This window comes from Manis pentadactyla, chromosome 17 (assembly GCF_030020395.1).
Source record: "Manis pentadactyla isolate mManPen7 chromosome 17, mManPen7.hap1, whole genome shotgun sequence".
NCBI classification, from domain to species: Eukaryota; Metazoa; Chordata; class Mammalia; order Pholidota; family Manidae; genus Manis; species Manis pentadactyla.
Genome location: NC_080035.1, coordinates 8,490,732 through 8,515,610, shown reverse-complemented (window position 1 = coordinate 8,515,610; position 24,879 = coordinate 8,490,732). Strand labels below are relative to the sequence as shown.

Genomic DNA, 24,879 nt, shown 5'->3' with positions numbered 1-24,879 from the left:
TAAAGATTTTTAAGGAATGTGACAAAGGGCTACAGTGTGGGCTTGTTAAGTGGTCCCAAGTATCTTTTGATGAGACATTAAGTTTCTTATCAGTCCTCTAGGTAATTCTGCAAAATTAACTTAACACAAGAAATTTACTGCTCTGGTCCCCTCCCAGGACAGCAGCTTCCTGGTTTGGGAGCATATCAATCAAGACTGTCTGCCCTTCCTCCAAGGTGGGCAGAGTTACTTATTTGTTAAAGAGTATTTTAAGAATCTTTCTTCTTAACATCCTGGGTTTTTTCAAAATGCAATTTTGGATTTAAGGTGGGATCTCCCTGTCTTTATTATTCTCTTTATAGCTAGGTCTTTTAGCAGGCTAGAGTAAATCTAACAATGGCACAAATGAAGACATGAGCTGTGCTCAGATACTTCTCTTTATCTGGGGAATATTCAAACATTCAAGGCCAAGCTGCTCCTGAACTTTTGAGCTTTAACTGTTATGATTAACTCATTAACTCTGAGTCTTTTCTGGCTTTCTAGTTTTATCTGGATAACTGAGTCCTTTCTAGGGGGCTTTGCTGATCTTATTCTCTTTCCACCCGGCTCATATCTATTTTCCTTCCTAACACATACCTTAATTAAAAAATAGTTAATTGTTAAAAAATGCTGTAAGCCCAGGGAGAGGAAATCCCAGGGCAAAATACCTCTAAAAGCAAAATCAGTCAAAGGGAGAAATAAAGTTTAAAATCCATTTATTACTTACAAACTGCAGCCTGAGCCCTTCTCTTTTTCCTGCTCCAGCAGAAGCAAACCAATCCTCCTCCTCACCTCTCAGGTACAGATAAGCCCTCCTTATGGTGGGGCTCTTGTTTACAAAGCTGAAGAATGAGCTTCACAAACACTCAAGGTAGGAGAGCAAGGTACAGGCTTTTATTTAGAGATAAAGTGAAAGGACAGAGCTCCTGGCTTATACCAGGAGGAGACAAGAGAGTCCATGGTTGGCTCATTGTCTAGGGGTTTATGCACAGTTGAGGATTTTCAGGAATGAGTTTAAAGGGTTAGGGGTGCAGACTTGTTGACTGGTCCCAGAATGCTCATTTTTGATGAGTAATAGAAAAAATTTTATGCTCTGATTCTTTCTCAAGATAGCAGTTTCCCTCAGGGAGTATGTCAATTAAGACCACCTACCCTGCCCCCAAGGTGGGCTGGGTTGTTGCCTGTTTGCTGAAGTAAGTTAAGAATCTTACTTCTTAACTTCTTGGACTGTTTATAGTTGGGCTTGCTTACTAAATTAGTCTTTTTCTTAGGTTGCAGATTGCTTGGTTAGGATCACACAAGGAAATATAGCACATAGATATGGTTAAAATAAGCTGGGCCTTTCAGCAGGCTAAGGCAAATTTTAGTGTCATGATTTAAATTGATACAGTGAAGTCACCGGTTATGCTGAGACACTTTTCTTTGTCTGCAGAACACTCAAACATTCTAGGCCAAGTTGCTGCTGGCCTTTTGAGTTTTAACTGATCTCACTGAAGATGTCTATATTCCTAGTCTGGTATATTTACCCTAGAAAATTAGTGTGACTCTGACTTTGCTTAATGCTTATCACAGAGTTTCAATAGGGACTTCTTTGCACATTGCTACATTGTTCTTCCTGTAATTATCTTGCTCTGCTTTTTCTCTGGAGGTGCTCACCTTGCTCTGCCTATTCCCACAGTCCCTGTCTCACTTGCCCAGGTAATTACCCACTGATAAGGAGATGAACTTCTCTCCACCCCTGAGGAATAATGCAAATGCACTAAAGTCATACTTCTCTCCACCCTTGAGCACCTGTTGATATGCAGATGTACTAAAGCCAGGTGAGATATTCTGGAAATATTACAATTTTACCCACAAATGCTAACCATCATTCACATTTTTAGCAAGTTGTAATCACTGATGACAACAGAGACCACCATAATAAATATAAAATTTGAAATATCATGAGAATTACCAAAATGTGACACAGAGACACAAAAGGAGCAAATGCTGTTGTTAGAAAAATGGTGCCAATAGACTTGCTCAGTGCAGGGCTGCCACAAACCTTCAGTTTGTAAAAACTGCAAAATCTGCAAAGTACAACAAAGCGAAGTGCAGTAAAATGAAGTATGCCAGTATTATATTTATTTTCCCTTCAGTAGAATCTAAATTGTCAGAAAGAGTAGAGTTCAATTTTTCACAATTAAACAGTGAGAACTTTTGATAGCTAAATGACTGAAGGAGATAACTGCTTCACTGTGACACCTTCTGTCATGATTTCAACACTTTCCTACATCCTACCTCAAGTGAAGAATAAAGTGTCCCTGTAAATGCGAGATTCAAATACACCCAGGAACATACAGAAAATTGCTATATAATAAAGAATGCATTCAAAATTTGGTGGGGAGTGGATGAAATAATAAATAGTATTTGGGAAATTGGCCATTCAAAGCTAATAAAATCTACATGCATAATAAAAGCACAGACCATATTGCAAAGAAAATTAAGCCTTTGAAAGTATGTTATGAAAACCAGATATCATAAATACTAGCGAATTGATTATATTAAAAAGTTACACATGGTGTGAAAAAGTTGGGGTCCCTTTGGCCAGGATCCTCACTGAACTTAAGCCACCTGATGATGTAACAAGCCTGTTGCTAGGCTACCACTAGCAATAAGCTGTCTTTAGGCAATAAGCTGTCATTGCACTATAAAGAAAGCTCAGCCCAGTGCTCTGCACAGAGGCAGAGACACTAGTGCTCAACCTACCGCTACAAGGACAAAGTGGGTAATAAACCCTTTCACCCCAAAGAACGTTTGCTGTGATTTTCCGTGGTCACACTGAATCCATAGCGAACTTGCCCAGGGATGAAATCCACTGGCAAGACAATTGGTGAAGTCAGCAGGATTCATTGTTGACCAAGGAAAAAGACAGGCTGCCCTTATGGGAGGGGTGCTTCAGCAGGCTGCCTCTATGAATGGGGAGTCAGTGGATTGTCCCCCAATGGGCATGTGGTCAGAGGTGGCCTGCCTCCTAGAGGACTGGGCCCCACCCCAGGACTGGACGCAAGTGGAAGTAACACCTGAGACAATAGGGGTGGCCCTTGGTATAGTAAGCAGAGCCTTTGAGAAACAGAGTGCCCGTGAGGCAGCAGGGAGTGTGGATTGGCTGCTTCTCACAGTATTAAAAAGGTCTACAGAAGAGAAGGATATGCTTCTGAAAATGACCCAAGAAATGGCAGAACAAGTATGTGAGCTGCAAACTGCTGTGGATTCCCTGAGGAAGGAAATGGCATTGATGTGAGAGGAGGCAGTACGAGAGCACCGGCACCGAGGTGCCATTGAAGAAGGAAAAGATTCCTTACAGAATGACACAGCAGCACTGCCAGGTGTTCTGAAGGAGAAAGAGGCCATCAAGGAAAAAGACAAGCTCCTGAGGGCAGCACAGGCGGAGGTGGCACGAGAACATCAGCTGTGAAGCATTGAGCTGAAGGTAAGAGAGCTGCTGAAGACTGAGCTGGCATTGCTGCAAGGCACAGTAGAAAAGGTAAAGGTTGTAGCAGAGGAGGTACTCAGGGGAGGGGAGAGAAAGGTGCCATCATCCCTAGAAATGGAGGAGCTGGGGAAGGATGAAGGGGTGGTGCCAGAGGCACTGGCACCTCCTGTATTGAAAGCACCCCCAGTGGTTGTAAAGAAAATAAAGAGCCAGCAGCTGAAAGTCCCCCAAGGACAGGAGCAGCCGCCTCCCCAGATCGTGGAGCACTTTATGGTGCTGAGCTGTGGATTTGGGCTCCCAGTTTAGGCAGAAGCCCTCAGAGTCAATATCAGCTTGGCTCCTGCGTCTGTGGGACTTAGGGGTGGATGGAATTGTTCTGTTGGGATCAGATATGGGAAAGCTGTCTTCCCTGACAGTGCAGCCCACCTTGAGGCAGCGATTACAAAATGCACATCAGACCCCAGGGAGTCACTCCCTCCTCAATTGGCTTATGGCTGCACTTCGTGCTGTGTGGCCCAATCCGGGTGATCTACCATCCTCTCCTGTTAGATGGCAGACGTATGCAGAACTCCAACAGGTGCTATGAGAGCTAGGCATAAGAAATGCCATCTATAGTCCAGAGAAGTATGGTCCAGATGAAGAGATTTTTCACTACTGGGATGAGAAATATTGTGCTTCAAATGGCTCCTACATCCCTCTTTGGGTCTCTTGTGGCCATCCTTTCCCCTTCCTTAGGGCAGCTCATAAGCGAGGTGACACATACAGTAGCCAACTTAAGAGAGGCTGAAGCAATGAGAAAATGGAAAGAAATAAGGTCTTCAACTCACAAGAAGAATTTAAAGGGCCCCATGTTTACAAGGACCCAGATGTGGGTTGATTTAATATGTGCAGGAGCAGATAGAAAGAAATTAGATGGGAAGTCATATATGATCTTACTAGAGCTATGGCAACAGCTGAAACCAAAGCAGCCATTCCAGTCATTAAGACCAAAGAGGCAGAGGTCAGAGGCAGAGCCATTGGTCTGGCCTGTGTGTTTGCAAGACTTCCTGCTGGGGAGCAAGCCAACCTCACTTGAGCCCACAGAGGAACATGATTGGGGTACATGGTTCAACTGAGGGGAAGGTCAAGGTACCTGCCTTGAGGGACCAGGGGGTTACCAGAGGCCACATGTTGAAATAGCTATCCACTGGTCCCCAGGGAACATACAACATCCTGGTTCTGGTGGACAAAGAGGCTGAATGTTGACTGATTTATGGTAACCCTGAGCAGTTTTTCAGGACCCCCACTATCATAGATGGAAAGGGGTTGAGGCTATCAAAGTGAAACAAGCGAGTACCCACAAAATAGTATACTGTGTATATATCTCCTATCCCTAAGTATATTTTGTGGATTGATATTCTGTAGGGTCTATGGCTGCAGACCACTGCAGGTGAGTTCAGACTGAGAGTACGGGTGGTGAAGGCAGTTCTGAGGGGACATGCTAGGCACTTACCCATAGCTTTGCCTGTCCCTTGGTGGGTGACTAATTCCAAACAATACAAACTGCCTGGAAGGCGTAAAGTGATTGGAGAAACCCTCCAGGAAGTGGAAAAGGTGGGTATTATAAAGCCCACCCATAGTCCTTTCAATCCCCCAGTGTGGCCCATAAAAAAGCCAGATGGCTCCTGGCATATGACTGTGGATTACAGAGAATTGAATAAAGTCATACCCCCTATGCATGCTGCTGTCCCCTCTATTGCAGGCCTGATGGATACCCTCAACCATGAACTACGAACATATCATTATGTGGTAGATCTTGCTAATGCCTTCTTTCCCATTGACATTTAGCAGGAAAGTCAGGAACAGTTTGCCTTCATGTAGGAAGGGTGGCAATGGACTTTCACCATCCTCCCACAGGGATACCTCCACAGCCCCACCATCTGTCATGGGCTTGTAGCCCAGGACTTGGCTGCATGGGAGAAACCATCAATGGTGCAGCTGTACCATTATATTGATGATGTCATGCTCACGTCTGATTCTCTTTCAGATCTAGAAGGTGCAGCACCTAGACTGCTGCAACATCTACAGGAGAAAGAATGGGCTGTGAACAGTAGTGAAGTTAAGGGCCCTGGTTTGTCTGTCAAATTCTTGGGGGCCGTCTGGTCAGGTAAGACCAAAGTTATACCAGAAGCAGTTATAGATAAAGTCCAGGCCTTTCCTACCCCTACAACTGTAGCATTGCTACAGGACTTTTGGGGTCTTCTAAGCTACTGGACCAGGTTTATCCCACACTAGGCACAAATTCTGAAGCCCTTATACTGGTTGGTGTGAAAGGACATCAGGTGGGACTGGGATGACACATGTGCATCTGCCTTTACTACAGCAAAACGGGCAGCAAGACCGTGCAGGGTCTGAGTGTGATAGACCCATCAAGGCCCAGTGAACTGGCTGTTCATGTGACTGAAGATGGTATGACTGGGGTCTCTGGGAGTGACTTGAATGAACCCCTCAACCTATTGGATTCTGGTCACACCTCTGGAAAGGGGCAGATGTACGATACACTTTGATAGAAACCAACTGGCTGCTGTGTATCACACCTTGCTGGCTACAGAACCCATCACTGGAATGGCCCTGATAAAGGTAATAATCCCCCTACCCATCTTGGGGTGGGTATGAGACTTGGCTCAAAAGCCAAGGACTGGTGTGGCAAAATGCCCACACTGGCCAAGTTGAGTGCTTACCTACAGCAGTGAAGTGCCTTCTCTAGTAGCCCCTTGAGTGAAGAAGTCCAGTGCTTATTAGGGTTGATGACATATACTACTGAAAAGCAAGAAGAACTTGCTTTTGAACCATTAGTAGCAGAGAGTCCCTGTCGGGAGGGAAGAGCCCCGATCCCCAAAGATGCATGGTACACAGATGGCTCCAGCTGTGGGCAGCCCCCAAAATGGAGGGCTGTAGCTTTCCATCCGAAGACTGAAACAATATGGATGGAAGATGGTGATGGGGAATAGCAGCCAATGGGCAGAGTTGTGCAGCACTGTGTGGCTTATGATCAGTCAGAAGCCCTCCCCTACACTTGTCTGCACTTACAGCTGGGCTGTTTATCAGGGCTTCACTCTGTGGCTACCAACCTTGTTCTATGCCAACTGGCTGGTTGGTCACCAACCCCATTGGGGGCAAGAATTGTGGCAAGACTTGTGGGCCTGTGGTCAGACTAAAATAATTACAGTATACCATGTGACAGGTCATTTGCCATTGGCATCCCCAAGAAATGATGAAGCAGATAAATTGGCCCAGATATATTGTTTAGAAAGAAAGCCTGCCTCTGATGTAGCCCAATGGTTACATCAGTGTTTGTTGCATGTGGGACAAAAGACAATGTGGGCTGTAGCCCATCAGCAGGGCTTCCCTTTATCCTTTGAAGAAGTTAGTAGAGTGTGTCATGTGTTCCAAAAGGGACTTACACCCAGTTCCACAGCAACAAAGGACAATAGCTAAGGGGCCTATACCCCTCGTCAGGTGGCAGATTGACTACATTGGGCCTCTACCTGTGTCAGAAAGATATCGGTATGCAATGACTTGTGTGAACACAGCTATTGGACTTCTGATTGCTTCTCCTACCCATTGTGCAGTCCAGCAGATGACCAAAAGAGGCCTGGAGCATCTCCTTACCATCTATGGCCAACCACAGGTAATTGAGAGTGATCAGGGCACCCATTTTACTGGACATACACTGCAAGAATGGGTGCGACAGCTGGGAATCAAGTGGAAGTTTCATGTGCCATACAATCCTACTGCAGCAGGCATGATAGAGAGGCACAATGGCTTGTTAAAATCTGCACTAAAGTCAGATACCAATAGTGTGCAGGGATTGTCAGTCTGCTTATGGACCCTGCTACAGCGTCTGAGCAAGATATCAAGAAAGGGAGCCCTGAGCTCCATAGACATGTTAACATATACGGCTGCCTCCCCTATATAACCATAAGTACAAACCAAGGAAAAATCACTGAAGCCAAGGTTCTGCCACCAGAATAACATCTTGCTGCCAGCACCAACTGCACTGAACCCTGGAGACTCCATTGAGTGGACATGGCCTTGGACCTTTCGAAGCATGGACCAATGATGGCTGGCTCTCCTCGCACCTGGAAGCCCACCTCCTGTGTATTCCTGGAGTAACAGCAGAGTGGCTCCCAAAGGTCACAAGTATATCCTGAACGGCCAGAAGGTAGGAGCAGCTTACCAGGGAGTTTTGTTTTATCATTATGGCCAGTGCATGCACCTCCAGTGGCACTATATTTAGATCCTTCAGTAACCCCCATGGGGAAAGGAGTAAAAGTATGGCATACTAGACCTGGAAGGGACCCCCTTCCTGCTACAGTCCTATCACAGGACCACTCTCTTGCATGCATCTTACATGATGGACAAGAATTGCATATGTTGTGTCATTAAAACATGCATCTTATTGCCCCTAAAGTCTTTGTGGATTGGGAACTTCCTTTGTCTTGAGAATTATTATAATTTTTGTTAATAGGAACCTCCTCTGGCTTAAGGATTATTATAAGTTTTCTTACCTGTATTAAAATCTTGTTGTATCTTAATTTTTCTTATTATCTCTAAGTTGTTGTTATCCTCTGTTGCTATTGTGGAATCTGGTTACAGTGCTCCAGCTTTCTCACACAGGGACCACTGCAGAAGATTGAGAGCATGTAGATTGTAAGGTGAGAATCCTGGAGGGGTGGAGTGTGGGGAAGTTGGGGTTCCTATGGCCAGGATCCTCACTGAGCTTCAACCACCTGATGATGTAACTGGCCTGTTGCTAGGCTACCGCTTCCACACCTTCAGGCAATAAGCTATTACTGTGCTATATAGAGAGCTCGGCCCAGTGCTCTGGGGGGAGGCAGAGACGCTAGTGCTCGACCTACCGCTGAAGAACAAGCCAGGTAATAAACCTTTTCACCCCAAAGAACTTTTGCTGTCAATTTCTTTGGTCACATTGAATCCTTAGCGAACTTGCCCGGGGCTGAAACCAATTGGCAAGACACATGAGAAGGATTGCAGGAGCTGGGACAAAGGAATTGAGGAGTTGCTATTCAATGTGTGTAAAATTTCAGTTATCCAAAATGAGTAAGTTCCAGAGTTGGGTTCTACCACACTGTGCCTGTAGTCAACAATACTGTATATGCACTTAGAAGTTTGTTAAGAGGATAGATTTCATGTTAAGTGTTCTTATCACAATTGGAAAAGTTACATGTGGTGCAATATAATGAACTATAAGAAATATGTATTTGGTCATTCAGATGACCAAATATATATTTCTCAGGCATATTTGGTCTTCATTCACAGCTCCTGAAAATACTTCTGACCCTTAAAGTTGAAATGGGTGTCTTGTCATGTTAATGAGACTTTTGGACCCCACCCAAGGGTGAGGGCTGAAGGTTGAGTCACCCAAAGGCCAATGATTTAATCGATCACGACTATGCAGTGAAACCCTCCCATAACCCATTAGAAGAGCATTCTCTCTTCTTTGGCATCTTGCTTCTCTACTGGAGAGAGCTTCCACACTTGGGAAACCAGAACGCCTCCATGTGCCACCAAGTCAGGCCCCAAGCTCCAGGAGAATAGAAGCTCCTTTATTTGGGAACTTGCCCTATGTATCTCTTCATCTAGGTGTTAACTTGTTTTCTTTACAGTACTCTTTATTAAAATGGTAAGTGTTTTCCTGAGTTCTGTGAGCTGCTCTACCAAATTAACTGAATTAACAACCTAAGGGGGACATTGTTAGAACCTCCAATCTTTAGCTAGTTAGTCAGAAGCACAGGCAACAGTCTGGGGTTTGGGACAAAAGTGTCTGGAGTGGAGGGTGGCTGGCAGTCTTGTAGGACAGAGCCCTTCACCTGGGGAACCTGGTGCTAGCTCTGGGCAGATAGCATCAGAATTGAGTTCTCAGACATCCTGCTGGTGTTAGAGAATTGCTTGTTGTCATGTGTGGGAAAACTCCCACACACGTGCGTGCATGTGCACACACACACACACACACACACACACACACAAACACACACATTGGAATCAGGTCTGGGAACGTGAAAGGAGTTGGTGTGGAACTCACATGGTAAAACATGTAATATAAAATAGACAAATTTCAAATATGTAAAAAGTTCTTAAATATATTAGTATCTTAAATGTAAGAGTAAACAGTCAATAGAAAAATTGTCAAAGAGCATGAAATGGAAGTCACAAACACATGGTCCTCCACAAATAACTAGTAAACAGATGAAAGCCTAATCAACTTAAGCAGGAAGACCATGTTTTTGTCTGTTGGAATTAGCAGCACACTGTTGTCAATGGTAGGGAAAAACTGTATACTGAATGGGGGCCAGTACTTACCAGACTTTCTGCAACTGTCATGAAAAAGTTAAGGCCATGAAGTGCACAGCTATTCCACTTAGAGGTTTTTATCCAAAGGAGAAATTACTCATGTGCTGAACATATGTGCCAGAGCATTCACCTGTTATCTATAACATCAAAAATGTAGAAATCAAATGTAAATAAATCAACACTGGTTAGGTAAAAGAATGGTGCATACATTCTTCTGTGTGCGCAGCCATTAAAAATGATGCAGACCTATACTGGACACCATGGAAAGACACCTTAGAGTTTATTTAGAAAAGCACACTATACATAATTTGATCTCATTAGAAGTATATTCATATATTTGTGCACATATGCTCACATGTACCGAAGCCAGAAGAATGTTTACCAGTGCAGCACTTATCCCTGGGCTCCGGGAACTGAGTTTTACTTGTCTTAGCACTTTCCATATCATTGGGGTTTTTTATTTGTTTTCACAATGAGTATGTATTATTTTCACTGAAACAAAGGCCTCTTTTCTAAAATAATGCTAGTTTTAATAAAAACACATATATCAAAAACAGAATAAAAAGATGTTTTTCTGCTTTGAAACTGATCATAGGAATAATCATGAACTATTCAAGGTTTGTCTCCATTTCCTCACTAAATGTTCAATGCATCACCCTGGAATGGTCAACCTAAACTGCATGGCTACAAGGTCTCAACTAGTTTGAGTCACTCCAACCAAAGCCAGTGACTATGTTAGTATTCAGCTAGCAATATACAAACCAGACATGAAGATCAACCTGCCCTGGCCCTTTCACTACATCCCCCAACTTGCTAAATTGATTTATTTCTGTATTATCATTGACTAGACTCTAAGGCACACAGCAGTTAGGTGGCTTTTTTGATTAATGGCAATTGCCTCACAAATTTACAACCCTGTGAGTACCATAATGTTGACTAAAAACTATTCAATGCTCTCACCCTAGATGTTTATTTGCATCCTTACAAATTGGATGTGGTGTTTTTCTCAGTCCTATTCAAAATGCGATCTGTGAACTGATGCCAATCCACAGACAGTTCACAAATCTGCAAGAGATTAGCAGGTATTTAAGAGTAACCATTTAGAAACTTTAATAGCAATTTGAAGGGGCAATTTTATACAGTTGAATCAAAAAATGAAAAAAATTGGGGCTTCTATTTTGTATGCTTTTTTACATTTCATTTTTTCTAATCGTTTTTATTGCATTTATAAAAGAATCGGTCCATTACAGATTAGGAATTTTGAATTTTCTAATTTTTAAAAAATGACCTTTCACCTCAGTCTGAGAGGAGCTGCCCTATATAATTAATATACAGCAGTGTGGATATATTAGTGTATTAAGTTTCCTACTGATGCCATAATAAATCAGCACCATTTAGCAGCCTAAAACAACACGAGTTTACCCACAGTTCTGTAGGCCTGAATGTCTATTCAGGTGGGCTTGTCTGATTTCTCTGCTCAGTCTTACAAAAACAAAATCAAAGTGTCAGCCAGTTACACTCTCATCAGGAGGCTCTGAGAGGAATCTGCTTCCAAAAACATTTCAGTTGTTAGCAAAATCCAGTTCCTTTTGGCTGTAGGACTGAGATGCCCATTACTTGCTGGGGTCAGCTGAAGGCCACAGGCAGCTAAAGGCCTCTATGGGCCTCGCACGTGAACTCCTACATCTCATAAGCAGCAATGGTATATTGAATTCTCATCCTTGGAATCTTTCAACTTCCCCTTTGGCCACATCTTTCCTCTCTACTTTTAAAGGCTTATGTGACTAGACTGGGTCTTACTACAGACTTAATATTTGTGTCCTCTCCAAATTCTGCATTGAATCCTGATGCCTAATGTGATGGCATTAGGAAGTGGGGCCTGTAGGAGATGCTTAGATCATGAATAGGACTACTGCTCTTAGAGAAAAAGCCCCCACAGTGCTCCCTGGCCCCATCCATCACAGGAGCACACAGGAAGAAGACATAGTCTATAAACCAGGAAGTAGGCTCTCACCAAACACTGAATATATTAATACCTTGATCTTAAACATCCCAGCCTCCAAAACAGTGAGAAATGAATTTCTGTTGTTTAAAAACCACCTAGTCTATGGTATTTTGTTATAGAAGCCCAAATGGACTAAAACAGGCCTACAGGGATAATCCAGGATAACCTATTTTAAGGCACACAGCCTTTATCAAATCTGCACAGTCCCTTTGTCATGTAATATAACATATGTCAGGTTCCAGGGCCTAGGGTGTGGACATCTGTGAAGGGGTCATTATTCTGCCTACCACAGAGAGTGTAAGGTGAAGTCTAGGACTGCTCACATATTTTCTCCCTCATGCAAGGAACCTAAAGGCTAAAGCCAAGGGAACAAAGACTATAATGATGGAATGACAGTGGAGGTGACATGGAGGGCAAATCTAACTCCTACAGGAAGCTGACTGACTGGATCCTGTATTGCATCCTCAGCACCTCTTGTCTCATTGTTCCAGGACGGCTGCTTACTGAGTATGAGTTATATGCTGACTGCACAATCAGAATGTCAAATGAAGGAAGGTAAGTGGGGGTAGCATGCATGGCAAAGCTCCCTCCCCACTAAACAGGGAAGGGAGGCAATAGACAGGAGAATAAGATACACACAAGACTGAAAGGAATGAAAACGGGAGGGAAGCTGGTTACTTGTGAAGAAACTAAAGTTGTCCATGGTCTTACCTCCTTGGGACAATTATGAATAACAAAGGCCCTTAAATTTCTTCAGAGTGGAAAACCAAGCGGACAGGGCTAACCTTTATAAAAGGAGAACAAAGACTGCGATAACCTCAATCCTGAGACTTTCAGACAGTGGGCACAATCCTGGCACTCCAGAACACGTGGCTTTATTGAACCCCACACCTCCTGTGCTGTCACAGGCTCTCCATTTCCCAGTGTTCTTTTCTTCAGGCTATTACTTGGAACACCAACTTCTAAATCATTATATTTTATCCCTTCTCTTTTGCCTTGTCAATTTAAATCAAACTTTAACAAAAATTGATTTACCAACATTGTATCTTTCCTCATTTTATAGTGCAAACCTCTGAATCTGATTTTAGTTTTTTACTGCCACACAATCAATTACATAAAGCTGAAAATTGATTTTTCCACAGAACTTTTCTCATCCTTTATATTCCAACAGGACAAATAGCATGATTCTAATTACAGCCTGCACACCTGACCCATAGCCTGCTAACATTTATTCCCATGATTCAAACATTTTTAAATCTTTAAGTAGAATTCATTGCCAGACAGAAACAACTCACCAAAATATTAAAATCTTCAGTGTCCTCCTAGGGTTTTTGCCACTTTTAGGGGTTTGGAGTTTTTTTGCTCTTGTTTTCGTACTTTTTGCTCTTTAACAAAATGTGTGGATTTTTAAAATCCCATCTGCTACAAAGACCAGTATCTGTCAGACTTAGTATTCAAATTTCTGCAGCTGTAAAACAATATAATAGTCAAAATTGGTTATATTCTATATAGAAACCAGAGTGATTTATGTGGATTTGCTCAACTATAACTTAGAGAATTCAAATGTTAAAGTAGGCTTTTCACAGGAAGTAGGTAAGGCTCTAGGGAAGAATACGCTTGAGGGATGAGATGGGAGGGAGTGTAAGTAGCTACCAGCCAAGTATTTCAACTCTCCATTCTCCATGAAAACTCTTGACTTCCTCCCCTGACCATTGTACTATAATCATTCTTTCCAAGAATACTTACATCCTGTTTCAATTCTACTAGCCTTTTTGGTACATATTATGTTACCTGACTTCTTAGCTGTATTTGCCACTCTTGATTACTCTATGCTTCAAACTCTTTCCTTGCCTTCCCTAACACCATGTCCTTGTAGATTTCCCAGGTCTACAAGCAGGGTCTGAGCATCAGCTGCCTAGGTAATTCTGCTCAGTGGACCAAGTACAGGAAGTCTTCCAAGTCCTTAGATTCTCAGGAATTGTGGTGGTTTTATTTTTTATTTTTTTATTTTCTTAATTTTTTATTAAGGTATGATTGATATACACTGTTATGAAGGATTCAAATGAAAAAACAATGTAGTTACTACCTTTACCCATGTTATCAAGTCCCCACCCATACCCATTGCAGTTACTATCCATCAGTGCAGCAAGACGCCACAGATCCACTTTGTGCCTTCTCTGTACTACACTGTTCTCCCTGTGACCCTCCACACCATGTGTACTAAATATAATACTCCTCAATCCCCTTCTCCCTCCCTCCCTACCCACCCTCCCAGACCCCTCCCCTCTGGTAACCACTACTTCATTCTTGGAGTCTCTCAGTCTGCTGCTATTTTGTTCCTTCAGTTTTGCTTCATTGTTATACTTCACAAATGAGGAAATCATTTGGCATTTGTGTTTCTCCGCCTGGCTTATTTCAGTGAGCATAATGTCCTCCAACTCTACCCATGTTGTTGCAAATAGTAGGATTTCTTTCTTTCTTATGGCCAAATAGTATTCCATTGCAGATATGTACCACATCTTCTTTATCCATTCATCTACTGATGGACACATAGGTTGCTTCCATATCTTGGCTATCTGCAATAAACATAGGGGTGCATATGTCTTTTTGAATCTGAGAAAATGTATTCTTTGGGTAAATTCCAAGGAGTGGGATTCCTGGGTAAAATGGTATTTCTATTTTTAGTTTTCTGAGGAACCTCCATATTGCTTTCCACAATGGTTGAACTAGCTTACATTCCCACCAGCAGTGTAGGAGGGTTCCCCTTTCTCCGCATCCTGGCCAGCATTTGTTTTTCTTAGTCTTTTTAATGCTGGCCATCCTTACTGGTGTGAGGTGATATCTCATTGTGGTTAAAATTTGCATTTTCCTGATGATTAGTGATATGGAGCATCTTTTCATGTGCTTGTTGGCCATTTGAAGTTCTTCTTTGGAGAACTGTCTCTTCATATCCTCTGCCCATTTGTTAATCAGGTTATTTGCTTTTTGGGTGTTGAAGCATGTAAGTTCTTTATACATTTTGGATGTTAAGCCCTTGTCAGATATGTCATTTACAAAAATATTCTCCCATACTGTAGGATGCCTTTTTGTTCTGATGATGGTGTCCTTTGCCATACAGAAACTTTTAATTTGATGTAGTCCTATGAGTTCATTTTTCTTTTTGTTTCCCTTGCTTGAGGAGATGCATTCAGGGAGTAGTTGTTCATGCTTATATTCAGGAGATATTTGCCTATGTTCTCTTCTAAGAGTGTTATGGTTTCATTACTTACATTCAAGTCTTTAATCCATTTTGAGTTTACTTTTGTGTATGGGGTTAAACAATAATCCAGTTTCATTCTCTTGCAGGTAGCTGTCCAGTTTTGCCAGCACCAGCTGTTGAAGAGGCTGTCATTTCCCCATTGTATGTCCATGGCTCCTTTATCATATATTAATTGACTTTATATATTTGGGTTTATATCAGGGGTCACCAATCTGTTCCACTGGTCTATGGGTCTGTTCTTGTGCCAGTACCAAACTGTCTTGATGACTGTGGCTTTATAGTAGAGCTTGAAGTTGGGGAGCATAATGCCCCCAGCTTTATTCTTCCTTCTCAGAATTGCTTTGGCTATTCGAGGTCTTTTGTGGTTCCATATGAATTTTAGAAGAATTTTCTCTAGTTCATTGAAGAATGCTGTTGGTATTTTGATAGGAACTGCATTGAATCTATAGATTGCTTTAGGCAGGATGGCCATTATGACAATATTAATTCTTCCTATCCATGAGAATGGGATGAGTTTCCATTTATTGGTATCTTCTTTAATTTCTCTTAAGAGTGTCTTCTGGTTTTCAGGTGTTGGCAAAACTGGACAGCTACCTGCAAGAGAATGAAACTGGATTATTGTTTAACCCCATATACAAAAGTAAACTCAAAATGGATTAATGGACCAAGGTCTTTCACTTCCTTGGTTAGGTTTATTCCTAGGTATTTTATTCTTTTTGATGCAACTGTGAATGGAATTGTTTTCCTAATTTCTCTTTCTGCTAGTTCACTGGTAGTGTATAGGAATACCACAGATTTCTGTGTATTAATTTGTATCCTGCAACTTTGCTGAATTTGATATTAGATCTAGTAATTTTGGAGTGGATTCTTTAGGGTTTTTTATGTACAATATCATGTCATCTTCAAACAGGGACAGTTTAACTTCTTCCTTGCCAATCCAGATGCCTTTGTTTGTCTGTTTTTTTTGTTTTGTTTTGTCTGATTGCCATGTCCAGGACCTCCAGTACTATGTTGAATAGAAGTGGGGAGAGTGGGCATCCTTGTCTTGTTCCCAATCTTAAAGGAAAAGCTTTCAGCTTCTCACTGTTAAGCATGATGTTGGCTGTGGGTTTATCATATATGGCCTTTATTATGTTGAGTTACTTGCCTTCTGTGGATAAAATGAGAGTTTCTGTGGCCAGGATTCTCACCTGGCTGTGGTTGAGTAGCTCACTGCACACCTGTGGGTAATACATGGCCATTGACTCTATAAAAAGAGTTCCACCCAGTACTCTGGGCATGATATGGTGGCAGGGCTGCAAGGCTTCAAGAGAGCAGAGCAGAGGCTGGAGTGGTAGCAGCACTGAGGACAGAGGCCCAGAGGATGGCTGTGCGGGACTATGTGCAGAGAGGTCCGGAGGATGGCTGTGCGGGATGCCTGTGGGGACAGAAGGGCCCAGAGGATGGCTGTGCAGACAGAGGGGCCCAGAGGCAGAGACCATCTTGCTGCATGCAGACTTGCTCTGAGTGAACAGGATTTTAGTGACCTACCTGCCACCTGGAAATGAAGTTGGGTATAACCTGAGAACATTTTGCTGTCAATTTCTTTGGTCACATTGAATCCATAGCGAACTTGTCCAGAGCTGAACCCATTGGCAAGATAATTGGTGAAATTCAGCAGGGTTCACTGTTGACCAAGGAAAAAGACAGGCTGCCCTTATGGGAGGGGTGCTTCACTGGGCTGCCCCTGTGAATGGGGAGACAGTGGATCGTCCCCCAATGGGTATGTGGTCTGAGGAGGCTTGTCTCCTAGAGGACTGAGCCCCACCCCAGGACTGGAGGGAACTGGAGGTGACACCTGAGGCAGTAGGGGTGGCCCTTGGTATAAAAAGTAAATCTTTTGAGAAGCAGAGTGCCCGTGAGGCAACAGGGACTATGGGTTGCCTGCTTCTCACAGTATTAAAAAAGTCTACAGAAGAGTCCCAAGAAATGGCAGCACAAGAATGCGAGCTGAAAACTTCTGTGGATGCCCTGAGGAAGGAGATGGCATTCATGCCGGAGGAGGCAGCACAAGAGCACCAGTAGCAAGGTACCATTGGAGATGAGATGGCAGTGTTGTCAGGTGTTCTGAAGGAGGAAGAGGCCATCAAAGAAAAAGATGAACTCCTGAGGGAAGCACAGGCAGAGGTGGCATGAGAATGTCAGCTGCAAAGCATTGAGCTAAAGTTAGGAGACATTCTGAAGACAGAGGTAGCATTGTTGTGGGGCACTGTAGCAGAGAAGGCACTTGGGGGAGTGGAGACAAAGGTATCATCAGTCTCAGAAATGGAGGCACTTGGGAAGGATGGAGGGGTGATACCAGAGGCACTGGCCCCTCCTGTACTGAAAGCACGCCCAGTGGCTGTAAAGAAAATCAAGACCCAGCAGCTGAAAGTTCCCCAAGGAGAGGAGCAGCCCCCTCCCCAGGTCGTTGAGCACTCTATGGTCCACCCCTATACTCATGCTGAGCTGGTGGCTGTGGGACTTAGGTGTGGATGGAATTGTTCTGTCAGGATCAGAGATGGGAAAACTGTCTTCCCTGACTGTGCAGCCCGCCTTGAGGCAGCGGTTACAAACTGTGAGGTGACACATACAGTAGCTGAAGCAACGAGAACCCAAAAAGAAATAAGACCTGTTACTCACAGGAGGAATTTGAGGGGCCTCATGAGGGTTACAAGGACCCATATGTGGGTTGAGTTGATATGGCAGGAGTAGATGGAAGGAAATTAGACAGGAAGCCAAATAAGACCTTACTGGAGCTATGGCAACAACATAAACCAGAGCAGCAGTTCCAGCCATTAAGACCAAAGAGGCAGAGGTCAGAGACAGAGTCACAAGTCTGGCCTGTGTGTCTGCAAGGCTTTTTGCTGGAGAGGCTGGAGAACAATGTTCGAGCTTCCTTGCACAGGGACCATTGCAGAGGACTAAGGGCACATAGACTGAGAGGAGAGAATCCTGGAGGAGTGGAGTGTGGATAAAATGAGAGTTCCTGTGGCCAGAATTCTCACCTGGCCCTGGTTGGCTAGCTCACTGCACACCTGTGGCCAATACATGGCTGTTGACTATAAAAAGAGCTCCACCCAGTGCTCTGGGCACGACACGGTGGCAGGGCTGCAAGGCTGCAGGAGAGCAGAGCAGAGGCTGGAGTGGTGGCAGTGCCGAGGACAGAGGCCCAGGGGACGGTTGTGCGGGATGGCTGTGTGGACAGAGGGGCCCAGAGGATGGCTGTAAGGACAGAGAGTCCCAGAAGATGGCTATGCAGACAGAGGGGCCGAGGCAGAGACCGGCTTGCTTTATGCAGACTTGCTCTGAGTGAACAGGATTTTTATGACTGACCTGCCACCCGGAAAGAAAGTTGGGTATAACCATTGCACCCCAAGAACATTTTACTGTCAATTTCTTTGGTCACATTGAATCCACAGCGAACTTGCCTGGGGCTGAACCCATTGGCAAGACACCCTCTAATACCCATTTTGTTGAGAGATTTTATAATAAATGGATGTTGAATTTTGTCAAATGCTTTTTTAGCCCCTATGGAGATGATCATGTGGTTTTTGTCCTTTTTTTTTTTATGTGGTGGATGATATTGATGGATTTTCGAATGTTGTACCATCCTTGCATGCCTGGAATAAATCCTACTTAATCATGATGGATGATCTTTTTTATGTATTTTTGAATTTTGTTAGTATTTTGTCAAGTGTTTTTGCATCTATGTTCATCAGGGACATTGGTTTGTAATTTTCTTTTATTGTGGTGTCTTTCCCTAGTGTTGGTATTAGAGTGATGCTCACCTCATAGAACAAGTTTGGAAGTATTCCCTCCTCTTCTACTCTTTGCAAAACTTTAAGGAGGATGGGTATTAGGTCTTCACTAAGTGTTTAATAAAAGTCAGCAGTGAAGTCATCTGGTCCAGGAGTTTTGTTCTTACATAGTTTTTCTTATTACAAGTGCAATTTTGTTTCTGGTCATTGGTCTGTTCAGATTTTCTATTTCTTCCTGGGTCAGCCTTGGAAGGTTGTATTTTTCTAGGAAGTTGTCCATTTCTTCTAGGTTATCCAGTTTGTTAGCATATAATTTTTCATAGTATACTCTAATAAGTCTTTGTATTTCTGTGGTGTCCATAGCGATTTTTCCTTTCTCATTTCTGATTCTGTTTATGTCTGTAGACTCTTTTTTTCTTGATAAGTCTGGCTAGATGTTTATCTATTTTGTTTATTTTCTCAAAGAACTAGCTCTTGCTTTCATTTATTCTTTCTATTGTTTTATTCTTCTCAATTTTATTTATTTCTGCTCTAATCTTTATTATGTCCCTCCTTCTACTGACTTTGGGCCTCATTTGTTCTTCTTTTTCTAGTTTCATTAATTGTGAGTTTAGACTGCTTATATGAGATTGTTCTTCTTTCCTGAGGTAGGCCTGTATTGCACTATGCTTTCCTGTTAGCATGGCCTTGACTGCATCCCAAAGGTTTTGTGGTGTTGAATTATTGTTGTCATTTGTCTCCATATATTCCTTGATCTCTGTTTTTATTTGGTCATTGATCTATTGGTTATTTAGGAGCATGTTGTGAAGCCTCCATGGGTTTGTGGGATTTTTCATTTTCTTTGCATAATTTATTTCTAGTTTCATACCTTTGTGGTCTGAGAAACTGGTTGGTACAATTTCAATCACTTTGAATTTACTGAGGCTCTTTTTGTGGCCTAGTATATGATCTATTCTTGAAAATGTTCCATGTGCACTTGAGAAGAATGTGAATCCTGCTGCTTTTGAGTGTTGAGTTCTGTAGATGTCTGTTCGGTCCATCTATTCTAATGTGTCGTCCAGTGCCTCAGTCTCTGTACTTATTATCTGTCTGGTTGATCTGTCCTTCAGAGTGAGTGCAGTGTTGAAGTTTCCTAGAATGAATGCATTGCATTCTATTTCCCGTTTTAATTCAGTTAGTATTTGTTTCACATATGTAGGTGCTCCTGTGTTGATCGCACAGATATTTATAATGGTTATGTCTCCGTCTTGGATTGACCCCTTTATCATTATGTAATGTCCTTGTCTTTTGTGACTTTCTTTGTTTTGAAGTCTATTTTGTCTAATACAAGAAGTGCAACTCCTGCTTTTTTCTATTAGTTGCATGAAATATCTTTTTCCATCCCTTCACTTTTACTCTGTGTATGTCTTTGGCTTTAAAGTGAGTCTCTTGTAGGCAGCATACAGATGGTCTTTTTTTTTTATCCATTCAGTGACTCTATATCTTTTGATTGGTACTCTCAGTCCATTTACATTTAGGGTGATTATCGATAGGTATGTACTTATTGCCATTGCAGACTTTAGATTCATGGTTACCAAAGGTTCAAGGTTAACTTCCTTACTATCTAAGAGTCTAACTTAACTCACTTAATATGCTATTACATAACACAATCTAAAGGTTCTTTTCTTTTTCTCCTCCTTTTTCTTCCTCCTCCATTCTTTATATATTAGGTATCATATTCTGTACTCTTTGTCTATCCTTTGATTGACTTTGGGGATAGTTAATTTAATTTTGCATTTGCTTAGAAGTTACCTGTTCTACTTTTCTTTCTTTTTTTATTTTTTATTAAGGTATGAATGATATACACTCTTATGAAGGTTTCACATGAAAAAACAATGTGGTTACTACATTTACTCATATTATCAAGTTCCCACCCATATCCCAATGCAGTCATTGTCCATCAGTGTAGTGAGATGCAACAGATCCACTATGTGCCTTCTCTGTGCTACACTGTTCTCCCTGTGATCCCCCACACCATGTGTACTAAACATAATACCCCTCAATCCCCTTCTCCGCCCCTCCCTACCTGCCCTCCCACACCCCTCCCCTTTGGTAACCACTAGTTCATTCATGGAGTCTCTGAGTCTGTTGCCATTTTGTTCCTTCAGTTTTGCTTCATTGTCATACTCCACAAATGAGGGAAATCATTTGGCATTTGTCTTTCTCCACCTGGCTTATTTCACTGAGCATAATGTCCTCCAGCTCCATCCATGTTGTTGCAAATGGTAGGATTTGTTTCTTTCTTATATTCCATTGTGTATATGTACCACATCTTGTTTTCCAATCATCTACTGAAGGACACTTAGGTTGATTCCATATCTTGGCTATTGTAAAAAGTGCTGCAATAAACATAGGGGTGCATATGTCTTTTTGAATCTGAGAAAATGTATTCTTTGGGTAAATTCCTAGGAGTAGGATTCCCGGGTAAAATGGTATTTCTATTTTTAGTTTTTTGAGGAATCTTCATATTGCTTTCCACAATGGTTGAACTAGTTTACATTCCCACCAGCAGTGTAGGAAGGTTCTCCTTTCTCCGCATCCTCTCCAGCATTTGTTGTTCTTAGTCTTTTCAATGCTGGCCATTCCTACTGGTGTGAGGTAATATCTCATTGTGGTTTTAATTTGCTTTTTCCTGATGTTTAGTGATGTGGAACATCTTTTCATGTGTCTGTTGGCCATCTGAATTTCTTTTTGGAGAATTGTCTTTTAATATCCTGTGCCCATTTGTTAATCAGGTTATTTGCTTTTTGGGTGTTGAGGTGTGTAAGTTCCTTATATATTTTGGATGTTAAGCCCTTTTCAGACATGTCATTGACAAATATATTCTCCCATACTGTAGGATGCCTTTTTATTTTGTTGATGATGTCCTTTGCAGTACAAAAACTTTTTAGTTTGATATACGCCCATGAGTTCATTTTAGCTTTTGTTTCCCTTTCTCGAGGAGATGGTTTCAGGAAGAAGTTGCTCATGCTTATATTCAGGAGATATTTGCCTATGTTGTCTTCTAAGAGTTTTATGGTTTCATGACTTACATTCAAGTCTTTAATCCATTTCAAGTTTACTTTTATGTATGGGGTTAAACAGTAATCCAGTTTCATTCTCTTATATGTAGCTGTCCAGTTTTGCCAACACCAGCTGTTGAAGAGGCTGTCATTTCCCCATTGTATGTCCATGGTGTTCTACTTTCTTTACTGTGGTTTTATTACCTCTGGTGACAGCTACTAAACCTTAGGAACACTTCCATCTATAGCAGTCCCTCCAAAATAGACTGTACAGATGGTTTGTGGGAGGTTAATTCTCTCAGCTTTTGATTATCTGGAAATTGTTTAATTCCTTCTTCAAATTTAAATAATAATCTTGCCAGATAGAGTTATCTTGGTTCGAGCCCCTTCTGCTTCATGGCATTAAATACATCATGCCACTCCCTTTTGGCCTGTAAGGTTTCTGCTGAGAAGTCTGGTGTTATCCTGATGCGCTTTCCTTTGTATGTGATCTTATTTCTCTCTGGCTGCTTTTAATAGTCTGTCCTTATCCTTGATCTTTGCCATTGTAATTAGTATATGTCTTGGTGTTGTCCTCCTTGGGTCCCTTACATTGGGTGATCTGTGCACCTCCATGGCCTGAGAGACTATCTCCTTTCCCAGATTGGAAAAGTTTTCAGCAACTACCTCCTCAAAGACACTTTCTATCCCTTTGTCTCTCTCTTCTTCTTCTGGTATCCCTATAATGTGAATATTGTTCCGTTTGGATTGGTCACACAGTTCTCTCAATATTCTTTCATTCCTAGAGATCCTTTTTTCTCTCTGTGCCTCAGTTTCTTTGTATTCCTCTGCTCTAGTTTCTATTTCATTTATCGTCTCCTCCACCATATCCAATCTGCTTTAATACCCTGCATTGTGCTCTTCAATGATTGGATCTCTGACCAGAATTCATTCCTGGGTTCTTGAGTATCTTTCCATACCTCCACGAGCACGTTAATGATTTTTATTTTGAACTCCCTTTCAGGAAGAGTTATGAGGCCCATGTCATCTTTCCCAGGGGTTATATTAATTTTACTCTGTACCAGATTCCTTTGGCATTTCATATTTGTATATGGCACCCTCTAGTGTGCAGAAGCTCTACTCTCTGGAGCTGCTCAGCCCCTGAAGCAATGTCGGGGGTCGCAGGGGAACTGTATTGGTGCCTGGGGGAAGGAAAGAGCTGTTTCTGGCTTCCCCACTGCTGTGCCTGTCTCCACTGCCTGAACCAGTGGGCCAAACACACAGGTATAATCTTTTGTCCCAGAGCAGCTGGATATGGATCCCTGCTTTCCACAAGTGGCTGGAATCTCAGTCTCTCCAGGAATTCTACCTCTTAGCTTTCCAACCCCGTAATCATGAGAGTATCATGAAAGCACCATGAAATGTAGGTTTCTGTTCCCAGGGCAGATCTCTGGAGTTAGGTATTCAACAGTCCCAGGCCTCCACTCCCTCCCCAGTCTGTTTCTCTTCCTCCCACTGGTGAGCTGGGATAGGGGAAGGGTTTGGTTCCCACCGGGCCACGGCTTTGGTACTTTACCCCGTTCCGTGAGGTCTGCTCTTTTCTCCAGGTGTATAGTCTGGCACAGTCCTCTTTCCTGTTGCTCTCAGGATTAGTTATATTAATTATATTCTCATATTATATGCAGTTTTAGGATGAAGCCTCTGTCTCACATCTCATGCTGCCATCTTTAATCCTCTGTGGTGGTTTTAAAATATGTCCACAAACTCTTTGACACCACTCCCTTCAATGGAGCTGAAACACACCTTCTCTTGTGGACTAGACTTAGGGACTCATTTCAGATAAGGAGAGGGCAGAAGTGACAATGACTTGAGAATACAAGTATCTGAGATTAGAACACAAAAGGCATTGTGGCTTCCTTCTTGTTCTCTTGGATCACTTGCTGAGGGATTCCAGCTGCCACATCACAAGGTATTCAAGCAGCCCTGTTATTAGACCACATGGGGAGAAACTGAGCCCTTTACCAACAACCAAGAAAATCCCTCCAGACCCAGTCAGGCCTTCAAATGACAGAACCAGAACCACCACCCAGCAAAACTGCTTCTAAAATTTGACCCACAAGAACTGTAAGACAATAAATACTGTTTGAAAATCAGTTTGGGGACAATCTATTATGTAAGAGTAGATAACTAAAACACTAGTATTACCAAAAGCTTGTATTATATCCTCTCCAAAATACCAAGCATTGTTTTTAATTCCTGACTAGACCCCACCTAATACAAATTTCTGAGCTAAGCATTACAAGGCACTCTTTGGAATCAATTTTTTTAAATTAAAAACTAAAGGCATTTTATTCAGCCATAAAAAGAAAACAAATCCTACCATTTGCAACAACATGGATGGAGCTAGAGGGTGTTATGCTCACTGAAATAAGTCAGGGAGAGAAAGACAAGTACCAAATGATTTCATTCATCTGTGGAGCATAAGAACAAAGCAAAATCTGAAGGAACAAAACAGCAGCAGACTCACAGAACCCAAGAATGGACTAACAGTTACCAAAGGGAAAGAGACTGGGGAGGGTGGGTGGGGAGGGAGAAGGGGAATAAGGGGCATCACGATAAGCACACATAACGTAGAAGGGGGTGGTACGGGGAAGGTGGCATAGCACAGAGAAGACAAGTAGTGACTCTATGGCATCTTACTACGCTGATGGACAGTGACTGTAATGGAGTATGTGGTGGGGACTTGATAATGGGGGAAATCTAGTCACCACAATGTTGGCTCGTGTGATTTTATATTAATGACAGCAAAAAAAAAAAAGTGAAAGGCTTGAAATTTTAATTTTAATTTTTTCTCAATTTAAAATAATTTAATAGCTTTGATTTAGTCTTTTAATGTATAGGCAGCAAAGACAAGGATCCATATACAGTATGATAGATATATGTATACTTGGTTTGAGTATATATATATG

General features: G+C 42.3%; 1 protein-coding gene across 1 annotated transcript in view; it reads right to left on the bottom strand.

Moving 5' to 3' along the window:
• SUCLA2 (succinate-CoA ligase ADP-forming subunit beta) overlaps nt 1-24,879 on the bottom strand; it is a 174,093-nt gene that overhangs the window by 89,661 nt on the left and 59,553 nt on the right. The window lies entirely within an intron of this gene.